Source organism: Columba livia, chromosome 4, assembly GCF_036013475.1.
Source record: "Columba livia isolate bColLiv1 breed racing homer chromosome 4, bColLiv1.pat.W.v2, whole genome shotgun sequence".
Lineage (NCBI taxonomy): Eukaryota > Metazoa > Chordata > Aves > Columbiformes > Columbidae > Columba > Columba livia.
The window spans coordinates 12,038,176-12,050,204 of record NC_088605.1 but is presented as its reverse complement, the minus strand read 5'-3'; the positions used below and the strand labels follow the sequence as shown (position 1 = coordinate 12,050,204).

At 40.6% G+C, this 12,029-nt stretch overlaps 1 protein-coding gene across 8 annotated transcripts in view; it reads right to left on the bottom strand.

Moving 5' to 3' along the window:
• The window catches only part of AFAP1 (actin filament associated protein 1), a 119,589-nt gene that overhangs the window by 77,649 nt on the left and 29,911 nt on the right, over positions 1-12,029 (bottom strand). Inside the window, exon 2 of one of the 8 annotated variants that reach the window (XM_065062559.1) lies at positions 10,738-10,793. The exons of the other annotated variants lie outside the window; for them this stretch is intronic. The gene's annotated coding sequence lies outside the window, so the exon portion shown is untranslated. The remainder of the gene's footprint in view (positions 1-10,737; positions 10,794-12,029) is intronic. 8 annotated transcript variants of the gene reach the window in all.

Sequence of the window (12,029 nt, the reverse complement as noted above, 5' to 3'; positions counted from 1 at the left end):
ACATGGATGGAACCACTGAAATTAGTGAAGCTATTTCTTCACAGAAGCCTTCAAAATGCACAGTCAGATCCCTGAAAGGTTAAATACTGGATACTGCACAAGCTTTCAAAGAAAACTCTCTTTCTCATAGTACCAACAGTTATTCTGAAGACTTACTATGAGCTGGACCTGCAGAAAGACGAAGTGCAAAGCTGGACACTGAAGTGGACTACAGCAATCTAGTGCTGTTTGCTGGAATGTTTCTTTGGAGTACAAAATTTCGGAAGGAACCTGAACCTTTGTCTGAAATAATACAGATTCTAACAAATTTATTAACTACTGTTTTGTGTTGTGTGGGGGTTTAGATTGTTTAGTTTTGTTTTGTTTTATATACGATCTGTCTAAATACACAAGTTGGACTTAAAATTGCTTTTCCCTCCTCAAACAAAATAAACATTAAACTATCTTCATCTTCTAAAGATACAGAATAAAACAAATAAAGCAGCAAATCCCCCTCACAACAAAACAGAACACAAAATTATTAAAAAATGTGGGTCCTTATCTGGTGTAGTTATGGTTTCAGTAATGCTCAACTAATTCATTGCTACCCAGGATATACAGCTAATACTTGTAAGTTATGGAGATTTCATTTTAATTGTAGATGTGTTTCAAATTTATCATGAAGCCACAAAACATATGTTTAACAAACACTAATGAACAGCTGCCAACACCTTTCTCTCAGACTGCTCCAGCCATCTTTTCCTCTTCTATCCAATCACCCTCACACCTTTTTGGCATACACACTGTGCTAGACAGACTCACCTACAAGATCTTGGGCAAAATTTACCTCCTTGGACTTCACCCCCCTTGGCCGCTTTCAGTTTTCTGCAAAATTATCCAGTTTTTCTACATCTGGTTACGCTGCCCCATATGTTTGGCACAGCCTTCCTTCTCCTGGCCAGACAACCTCCCTCTCTCCCATGAAATCCCTCTTTCTTTCAGCATTCCCTTCAACAATAATCCTCACATTCACCCTCATCTCACAGTTGTACCGTGTCTCGTCATGCAGCTGTTTGGTTTTTTTTTTAATCTACCTTTAGGCCAGACTGCGCAAACATTTTCCCATGGTAAAAAAAAAAATAAGTCCCAATTCTTCTGATCGGTTTCACTAACCACAACAATAGGATGAGTTCAGAGAAAAGAAAATACCCGCGTTTTACTTATTAACATCTAAAAGGCAGTAATTTCATTCCTGTGTATCAGGAGCAAAGTATACAAATAGTCGGGTATCTGTTCCCCTTGCCAGCAGTGGGAGGATGCAGGACGGAGGATGGAGAACAGCGCAGCTGCCGGGACGTACCTGGCACTGGCATGGGCACTGCCTGGCTGTGCCTGCTAACAGCCGGCCCTTTTCAACAGTGAGGTGACATTAAAAAAAAATCCAGAAAGAGTATTTCAAATCTCAGAGGATATATATCTGAAATGTTACCATTACCACAGGCCCTCACTCACCCCAAGTCTGGGTGCATTTTTGTAGAGCAATGAGTTAATTTACTGTTTGTAAAATGAGCTGCCACAGAACAGCACAAATGACATCAGCTTCTCACTGTTAGGACATTGAAAATCTTCATATCTGGACCGATACGAAGAGAAAAAAAATAAAAAAGGAGAAAAAAATGCACTTCACATGTATAGTCAGTGTATTCTCCTCATGACTGCCCGCTTGTGTCAGCTGATAGACACCATAAAGATAAAAATGGACCACTGGATTCAGAACAAAACCTTCTATTCATATTATACAGCTACCTCTGAGCATACTTCAGCCACATTTATGACCAGAAGGATCACTGCAACTCCATTTGTGCCCACCAGACTTCGGTCCCAGCTGAGGGAATATCCTGATCAACATGAGCTCCACCAGGGATTGAGTTTGCCATCGATTTCATGCCTTGTATCACTGGATAAGGCCCTGGATGGATTGTTCAACAATATCTGCCAAAGGGTGCTTCCCAGTTCTTCCTCTGTTCCTGAGTAACAAAGAAGATGCTCTGCCAAATGTCCTCCCACTGAGATCTCAAAGGCAAAAAGCCAGCACCCCCTTTCAAGGGGAAAAAAAAAAAGAAAAACAAAAAACAAAACCCAGCAAGGATTTCAGTTTCTGGAAGTTTGCATATTTTCCTGGGTTTATATGCTTTGTTTTTCACAGACCCATAACCTAACTGGGAAACCACAGACTGCTGCATCTGTTGATCTCAGTTATTATCAAAAATGTGCTGACTCTATATAAAAGCTATCCCATTGCATCATAGCACAAATAATCTGTGTCACGCCTGTATCCGTGCACAGATGAGGCCAGTGCAGCATCCCGCCGTGGCCAGGCTGGGGAAGGACCAGCTGGTGCAGCCGGGCAGTGATTTGGCTCCACCAGCTCAGCCACTGCCATTACACAAAGGTAGAAGCTATCGATGGCAAACATTTGCATCCCTGCCTCATCTCACCATCTGCTTCTGCCGCTGCTCACTTGAAAATTAATACGGCGGTTGCTTGAATCAGAAGCTAATGCTGCATCTGTCTTCCTTGGTGCTACAGATAATTATTAGACCACATGTGCAATTCTCTTTGCAACTCAAATGGGGCAACACTGGCCTTTAATCTGACAGGATCCTTCCTTCATCAAGAGAGACCAAAGTGGTCCATTTGCAACTGTACACCCTGAAACAAACTGGCCTAAATCTTCCTCCTCCTGGTCTGTGCTCCCTTACTTTCCCTTCTTCTTCTTGCCCCATACACTTTCATTTGAGCTAAAAAGTAAATTAATAAAGTGTAAATCTCTTTCAGAGAACATTAAAAGGTCCTTCACAAGCAAATGTACAGAAAACTCAAGGCTGGTCTTGTTTAGATTTCCTAGCTCAAAGTCTAGGGCTGTTCACCAGTCATGGACATTAAGGAAACAACCAAAATTGCATTTTATCCTCTCAATCATTTATTCCTAATAGTTTCTTATTTTATCTGATTTGCACTGCATTGAGTAGAAATGTGAGAAGAATTAAGTATATACTGCCATAAAGTCCCTGACATTAGCATACTCATACAAATCTTAATCCTGTGGCCTTTAATCCAGAGAAAGTCTCAAAAAGGTATTCCCTATATGTAAATTGCAACATATTGATTTTAGAGAAGGGCTAACTTCACAGGCTTCAGAGGAAAAATTCTGAGATGGAAATCTGTTCTTTCCCATGTAAGACATGCTGGAAACTGCTTATAGGAACATTATCAAATTGAATATTTTTAAAAGCCTGCTAGTAAAACTGATTTTACCCTACATGCACTTTTCATCACTCAAGTTAGAAATTAAGAAACAAAGCAGTCAAATCAACTTTGATAGTCTTTAGGGGAATTCTAGAGAAATGTATGTATCTTAAACAAACGAGCAAAACCCCTACCCTGCTGTTCAAAGCAGTTTGAAAAATGCAGTGAAGAAACTTCTAAGAAAGTTTGCAACCCTTTTTTTTTTCATAAGTTATATTTTAAGCACTGCGGTTATAGGCAATAAGCTGCTAAAACTGAAAAGAAATAATATGTAAGACAGGTTAAAATGTTTCATCATGTCCTAGTCCTTCCCAGTTCTGTCCCCCTACTTGCAGCAGCTCACAACATATACACACATTAGCAATAAAATAATGCAAGATGACCTCCTTCACCTCCTGTCAACAAGACAACCACAGACAATTGGCAAAAGGCAGTAAAAGACAGTGGAAAAATCAAAACTATTTAAATAAGTCTTTGTTTTGGAATGCTTGAGAGTGGCAGAAAGGTGATTCAAAAAGGCCAGGCTGTCCTGTGAATGGGAAGGAGCATGAGAAGAAAAACAAGACAGAGATGGATCATTCAGACACCATGAACCTTAAGAGTATTCCTTAAAGAAAAACAAAAAGGTTTATCTCAGTTAAACAGTTTTTTAATAGGAAATATGCAAGCATGCACTTGTGGTAAAGAGGTTTTTTTTTCTCTTCTGTGCTGCTTTAATCGGTTTTGCCGTTACTACACTTTTTTGTCTCCAATTTTTTCTGGAGACATACAAAGAAAGACAAAATCAGATTATGCTTTTTTTTTCATTCCAGATGGCAAACTGATGAAAACTAATAGCCAAATCAAGAAATGAATTATGATGAAGGCATGGATTCTAAAATAACCCTTTGCAATTTTTCAAGTGAGAGAGGTAGGAGAGTAAATATCATCACATAACTTTTAGAAAGTGATTTACATTCTCAAGGTACTGTAGACCCATTAACTATTTCATCTTCCTACCAACCTTTTGGCTTACAAAGCAGCACTGTTTCTGGTTTACGGATGAGAAACTGAGGCAGGCTTAGTACCACATAGACCTTCACGGAGCATCACTCAGTGCTGCCAAAAAAAGGGCAGCTGCGTGTACCCTTCCCAAACCCAGGCTGTCATTCCTGGCTCTTCTCTGGGCTTCCACGTGTGCTTGTACAGCCACAGGATGGACTGGATCAGGGACTGATCAGTTTTTAGGTGCAATACCTAGTACATGTTAGAGTAACTTCATGGTGGAACACCGTCTATTAATGCCCTATGGGGCTCTGTGGGTCTGTAGTCCCAAACTCTGGCTGTTTATAAATCACTTTTATCTTAGTATCAGGCAATAGTGGGGGATCTCAATATGGAAGAATCATGTGGTCTTCACTGTCTGATTTCCTGACGTATCACAAGGAGAAGGATGACACATGACAGAGATGATGGCTCATTCCCATGGCACACAGGGAGAATTTTGTGTACATCCTATGCCAGGAATACCTGATGTTTCCCCCCTGGAATCACCAGCAAAGGACTGGGAAAACTGCATGTTCTGTAGTTCTCTAAATCCACAAATCTGGTGTCAACATAATTTCTGCACTATAACATCAAATTAGCCGTATAGACCAAATATATCCACACTGAATGCACAACATCAGATGTTTGAGACACAATCTCAGATTCAAACAGCATTTGTCTAACAATTCCCATTAATGGCAAAGAAATTGCCCCTCCAAGCGTCAACAGCTGCTGAGATAATCTAACACTTAGAACATTTGAAAATCCAAATCAAGCTGTGGCCCTCTCAAGATTAATCTGACTAATTTTATCCTTTTTTGACAGTGTTATTTTTGTCTTTGGCTTTTGTAATTAAAATGTGGATCTAAATCATGTGACCTGGATTCAGTGGAAAGTCTTTAAGGACTTTCTGAGAAGAGATAAGCTTTCCTTAAACCTTAAAAAAGCCAAAATGCTTATACAATAATTGATTAGATATTTGTATTAGTGAATTAGAAATATGTGTTTGAAACATACAGAATTTACTATTACACTATTAATAACTTTAATAATATTCAATTTTATTAATAAGTTTCAACACCACTTTGCAGGTTTCCTTGCCTCTGCAGGGCTGCTCCAGGGCCACAGTCCCATGAGTGGGGCCAGACCCCAGTGGCAGGAGCAGCCTCTGCATATGCTACAGCGTGGCTGGACCAGATGTGCAGGTGCTGATAAATAACAATAAAAATGATGATGATGGCAGAACCATGTAAGCATTCACGATTTTCTAGTTTCCAGCCTCTCCTCGATCTATAATGCCAAACTGCCTCAGATGGCTGGCAAGAAGTCAGAGGCTGACAGCCATCCTGGCAGGGCTCAGCCCCCAGGGCCCTCACCTCATTAGCCTGACACAGAGCAGAAGGATGCTGAGCCGCTGCCAAACGAGGAGGTGCGGGCTCAGAGGGACACCCAATTTCCGCATACAATGCTCCCCACTGAAGCCAAAGAGTCTGTCCTGGGAGGATAATCACAGGCCATGTTGGGCCCCCAGATCTACATTTTTGGCTTGCACTTGCCTGCAGGAACATGGCTTACCTAAGTCCAGGAGCAGTGAGCAAGAGGACTGGATTTCAAGCCAAGCCACAGATCATTTGCAGTATGGATTAATTAAAACTACTCAGATTTCACTTTTTACCCTCCCATAGTAAGAAGGAATAAATGCTCAACCATGTCAATACATCTCCCTCCCCTCTCACTGACTGCCACACATGCCAGGGTGCAGCCTGGCTGTATGTGGCTAGTGTATATCTCTGCCATGCTGACACTACCAAAAATTATTTCACATGCTATGGTGAAACTGTATTCAACTGTATCAGCTTAGCCTACAAGCCTGAAACAAGAAGAACACAGGAAAGTAAAACAAGAAGTAAAAATTGTCATCATATTCAAGCAAACCACGTGTGCAAGTCTGAAATGTTCATTATAAAATTCCAAGCAATAGTCTCAGTTTTGTTGCACTGAGACTATATTTTGAAATAATGAAAGAGCAAGTGTGGAAGGGGGCTTGGAATAAAAGCCAGCAGGTGTGATTATTATTTGGAGGATTCTTATGCACTTACTCTTCAGAGCACTGCATGAATATTCATTAAGCCTCCCAGCTTAGGAGGTTTCAGATTGGAGTGTTGATATCTTCACTTTATGGAAGAAAAAACAAGGCATAAAAGCCCAACTTCAGACCACTAAGTGGAATTTGAGGACTGTAGTTTCTCCATAGCCTTATCACGTCTTTTACCAATTTTCTTCAAGGAAAACAAGAGCTACAACTAAGTGACTGTGGAGAAAACCAATTGCCTAAGACCACTACAAAAATAAATGGCAATGCCAGAGAGGAATTCAGAGCTCTGAAAATAGTTCAGTACTCTGGTCCTTAGGGAATACTGCTTGAGTACAGCAAATCATGAGCTAATATCACTCTTCCGAGCTCTGGTAGCAGTTTCCCAAAGCGTGCTCACAGTTCAATGATCCATGAAAGTGACCAATGGAGCAGTACTGTCAGCAGAGTTTCAGATTAAAACCAAAAAGCATTCACTGAGCTCTTAACATAAATTTTAGGTTCAGCAACAGTGCCTCAAAAACATTGCTCTTCCGCAATTATCACAGTCAGGTGGCATTTTTCAGAAAATATCTCAAGTTTGGAAAATAAGCTTTTGTCAGGGAGTGTCTTGCAAGCCCTGTGTATTCTGGTTTGCTGTTGAGGACTACCATAGCAAACACCTGTCTGAGTGTAACTTAGAGACGGGCACCTATTCAAGTGTACATTAGAGAATCTGTATCCTTCAGCCAAATACTGAGGCAAACAGTTTTGCTTCAAGAAGCTTCAATAACTTCTCAAAAACTTATTTAGAAAAGAAAAAATCCTGGCTGAAAAGTCTGTGTGGAAAACCTAGGAAGTAGTCAAATGATATGCTGTGCCTCAACACCTTTGTTCCCCAAAAAACAGAAGACTAAAAGGAAGATATGGCTGCCAAGTGGATTTGGCTCCATTCACCACAATTCTCTGGGCCTGGCCCTCCAGCCATCCATCGCAGAGAACACCAATCCAGGCCATGAACTGCCACCTTCTCCAGGAGAATGCTTTGGGATATGGTGTCAAAGGCCTTACTGAAGTACACAACACCCACAGCCTTTCCCTCATCTACTAGTTGGGTCACCTTGTCATAGAATGAGATCAGCTTGATAAACAGGACCTGCCTTTCATACTCATGTTGACTGGGCCTGATCATATGGTTCTCTTATAAGTGCCGTGTGACGCTACTCAAGATCGTCTGCTCCATGACCTTGAGTGGCACCGAGGTTAGACTGACAGGTCTGTAGTTGCCCAGATCATCCTTCTGGCCCTTCTTGCAGATGGGTGTCACGTCAGCCAACTTCTAGTCAACTGGGACCTCCCCAGTTAGCCAAGATTGCTCATAGATAATGGAAAATGGCTCAGTGATCACCTCTGCCAGCTCCCTCAGCACCCTTGGGTGTATCCCATCTGGGCCTATAGACTTATGGGTGTCCAAGTGGTGTAGCAAGTTCTAATTTCTTTTGTTTTGAGCCTTGGTATCTGCTAAAGAAAGACACTACGTTTGAGTTAGGGATCCTTGTATCATATTTTTAGGAGGCATATGAAAGCAAGATATGAATTCTTGCATATGCCATCTAACAGTTTAATTTTTTTGCAAGCATACAAATCTGAAAGCATGACAAGAAGTGCTGCAGATGTAGCTAACCAGAGTATGATCTCAAAGGTCTGCCAACAAGCAGCCAAATGTATCTATCTTTTTGCTTCAGTCATTTCTAACCTTCCCTGAACTAGAAGCAAACAAGTTGCTATTTAGCCTCATTTACAGTATATTCCTTTGAGTGAAGGCCACACAAAGGGTCATAGGTGCACTGGCAGGGTTTAATCTTCTAGGTGGTCTAAGGAATGGTGAGGTTTTTCCAAATGAACAAATAAATATATAGCTTCAAGCCTTTCCCACTTAAAAGTAAACAATGTGAAGCTAAGTAACATAAGAACTTTAAGGAGAGTAAAAACAAACCAAGGAAAAAGACTGAGACAATACAGATGGTAGAAACCTGAAAAATGCAAAGTCTGGCAAGGGGAAAATTGGGAATAAAGTTTAGGAAGAAGCTCTGAAAAGTTGCTCTCTGTATGGCACTTTCACACAGGGTGCCTTAACTCTAGCCTTGCCTGATGCTGCTGGGAAAGGTTGTTCCCATCATTCACACACCAGCTAATGGAAAACCAAGAAATGCCCATTCCCACCAGCTCTGCTGGCTGTGGCCCCCCCTCTCCCATTGTGCCCTCCTGCTCCTCCTTAGCGTAGAGCACTTGGAGGAGGGAGCGCCATGTCCCCATGACACCCCAGCACCTCCCTACATGCCACATGGCACCTCCCCAGTCTCTTTCTGTCCCTGTCATCTTGATTCCGCTCTCCATCCCACATGACAAAAAGGAACATTCAGTGAACACATCTACTTCATGTACCATGACCAGCAACAGAACAGGGAATGTATAAACTGTAGGACAGAAACAACACTAATTTTTATAATGCTACATACTGCTCACAGAGCCCATGTATAGATGATTAAAATGCTCAAAAGATCAGGCAGACTTGCTTCAGAGAAAAACCAAAGACATAATCCATTTGTCTTAGGAAAGGAAAAAGTGTAATAACTATGTAAAACAGGACGCTGGGATTCTATTTACTCTTAACAATGAAACAGCAAGAAAATAGTAAAACTGGAAGACAACAAAGATATAAGCAAACCATACAAAATTTTCACATGAAATATATGAATATGAAATATCAACAAGGATGCAGAGAATATATATTTTTTTGCTAATAACTTTGGATCGCTGGGTATGACAAAGACCAAATAGGGTTATTTATTCTCAGGGGTTAAGAAACTCGCAGAAGGGCAGGTTATGCCAAGATCACCAAACAGATGGGGTGAGGCGTCCTCTCTCTGTGCATTTGTTAGATGAGGTAGATCTCTGGTAACAGTGGACTCAGGCAAGGGCAGATAGGAGGAAAGTTTTGCACTTGCTTAGAGAGCATCGTAGCAATATTTGATTCCATCATCACTAATTGTTCCTACTTCTGCCTTAATTTTTTATGGCACCTGCACTGGGAGAATGCCCTGGTGCCAGTGAATCTGCAGAGAAGACAAGGGGGAAGCTAAGTGGAAGAAATTGTCTGGGTCATAGATTATTTGTTTGTTATTTAGTGTTTTACTGAATTCTAGGTAATTTTTTTCTAATTTGCAGATGTTTTCTAAGGGCATTGATTCTTTGTGTTCTCTAACAGATTCTGCACCTCTTAAAGAGCCTCCTTGCTGCCGCTTGGCTTTGGCCAGGCTGCAGTCTTATATCTCTTTGCAAAACTTTATTTGTTCTCTTTGCAAAACTTCATTTATGATTGGACACCGGTAGTGAGTTCACTCACCTCAGAACACCAGTGTGGATTCAGTCCAAACCCCTATAAAGTTTACAACCCAAACATTCAACTCAGCAGAAAATCCTCATTAGCTCTTTTTCATCCCTGTCTCCTACCCCCTATTTATTTTGGCATTTTAAAATAATATGCTGTGTTCACGAAAACAGAAGTCTCCTCTGTAGTAGGATTTAGGTACATTAAAGCAGGTAAAGTGTCATTTTGACAAACATTTGTGTAGCAGCCTGATGGAGCGCAGCCATTCAGCTATGCCCTTCGCAAAAAAGAGATGCTGAAGCACATGAGACAGCCACCAGATCCACTGTGGCAAGAGTGATGGACGAAAAGGAGCCTCATCCCAGAAATACTGTTTCCCAACTTGCAACAATGCCATTCCTGTTAACTGAGCAGTTGTGAGATCCTCCAGTCAAGACAACTACATATAAACATACAGGTATTAGATCACAGCCAAGGGTCTTTAGGAGCTTCAGAATCATTTGAATTCAGCCTCACACCCCACTCTGATGGCAATGTCTTGGCATACAAGGAGGAGGAGGCTGTGAGGGGTTAGATGACCATTTCCTCAGCAGGAATTGCATGCTTTGATGAGGAGCTAGTGAACTTTTGCTCTTCCTAGACCATCCCTACTTTGTCTCCTCAAGCACACGAGAAGTTGTCACACCAAGACGAGAGATTTGAAACATGCCAAGCATAAAAGGCAGGATCACGTGAGGCAGTGAGAGGCCCCCTCTGAGAACCAAAGACTTGTTCAGAAGTCCCTTATCAAGCTAAAATATAAGGTCTGACCAAGCTGAGGTACCAAGAGAGAGTGAGAAGGCCCCCTCGCTTATAACCAGTGCTCCAGAGTCATTTCTTCATGCTTTCAAGGCCCAAGAACCTATTTCACCTCAGGATGATATAGCATTAAATATTAGTTAAAGATGCTCTGGAAACTTACCATGTAGGTTACCAGCAAATATCCACTTCTTGGCAGCCTTGTGTATTTGGAGAGGTCTTTTATTTAGTTTAAAAAAAAAAAAAAAAAAAAAAAAAAAAAAAAATTACTAAATAATTATACACACTTTATTCCTCACATCCAGAAGGAAATGTGACTTTTCAGGAAAAATGAACTTTCTGCCTAGGCAGCGTCCAGTCGGATCCCAGAAGAATGAGTATGCTATGAGACTGATTCATAATAAGCAAATTAAAAAAATCTGTTGTAAGAAACTTCTTGTGTTCTGAAGCAGAAATCAATGTCAACGGTGCTTCAAAACAAAGTAAATAAAAGATTTTGTAACTTGCACTGCTTCCCTAATTGTAGTGTTTATAGTGAACAGCAGTTAGTTATTTTTGGAGGGTAAAAAAAATGAACATTCTGGTATTATTTTTGGATGGTTTGTGTCTTTTTAACTGGAATGCAATTAATTCTTTACAAATGCCTATTAATTTTTGGCATTACAATATTTTTAGGTAATTTTGTAAATAGAAAGATACTGAAGTCTGTCTATTTACATCACTACTTTATATGTCTTTTTAAAAAATTAATCTCATTGACTCATTTTGAAATTCCTCAAATACTCAAAGTTTTCAGAACTTTTAAGAACTGGCCCCTAATATCAGTTAAAATATCATTAAATATTAACATGTTTGGAAATCAGAGCCTCTCCACTTAATCATAAACACCACAGCTAAAGTCTGACCTAAGTAATCTGCCAAATGCTGCGCAGGAGCTGGTGCCAGTTAGGAAGAAAATCTAATTCTCTTTGTTCCCAGAGCTGGGCTTTGTCCAGGGGACAATTTTTTCTTTTGGTTATATTTTTTAAGCTAATTTGGGCATTTTGCCTTTGACTTGGAATATTTCCTAAATAAAATAAAAGCATTAATTTGGACACCGTATTAGCACCAATGCCATAATGTAATACTTTTATATGGTTTAATGTTAAAAAAAAAAAAAAGGCCCCATCACATCAAAAAGACAACTATAATAAAATACGTAGTCCTAAAAAGTCTTCTCTTTCAGGCATGTGGGAAATGTCACTCTGAACAGATCTGCAGAACCTATAGCAAACCCAAAACTTAAGTCATCTTCCTATGGCACATCTAGCTAGAAATGCAATTCCTTGTTGCTCCTACTCCAGAATGATTGTTCGCTGCTGGGAAAAGGTGGAGCTGCCCTGGTCCCCACTTTCTACTGTGGGTTTCTGCCTTTTCTCTGCATCAAGGACTAGGCTGGGCAGTTGTGGGGTGCCT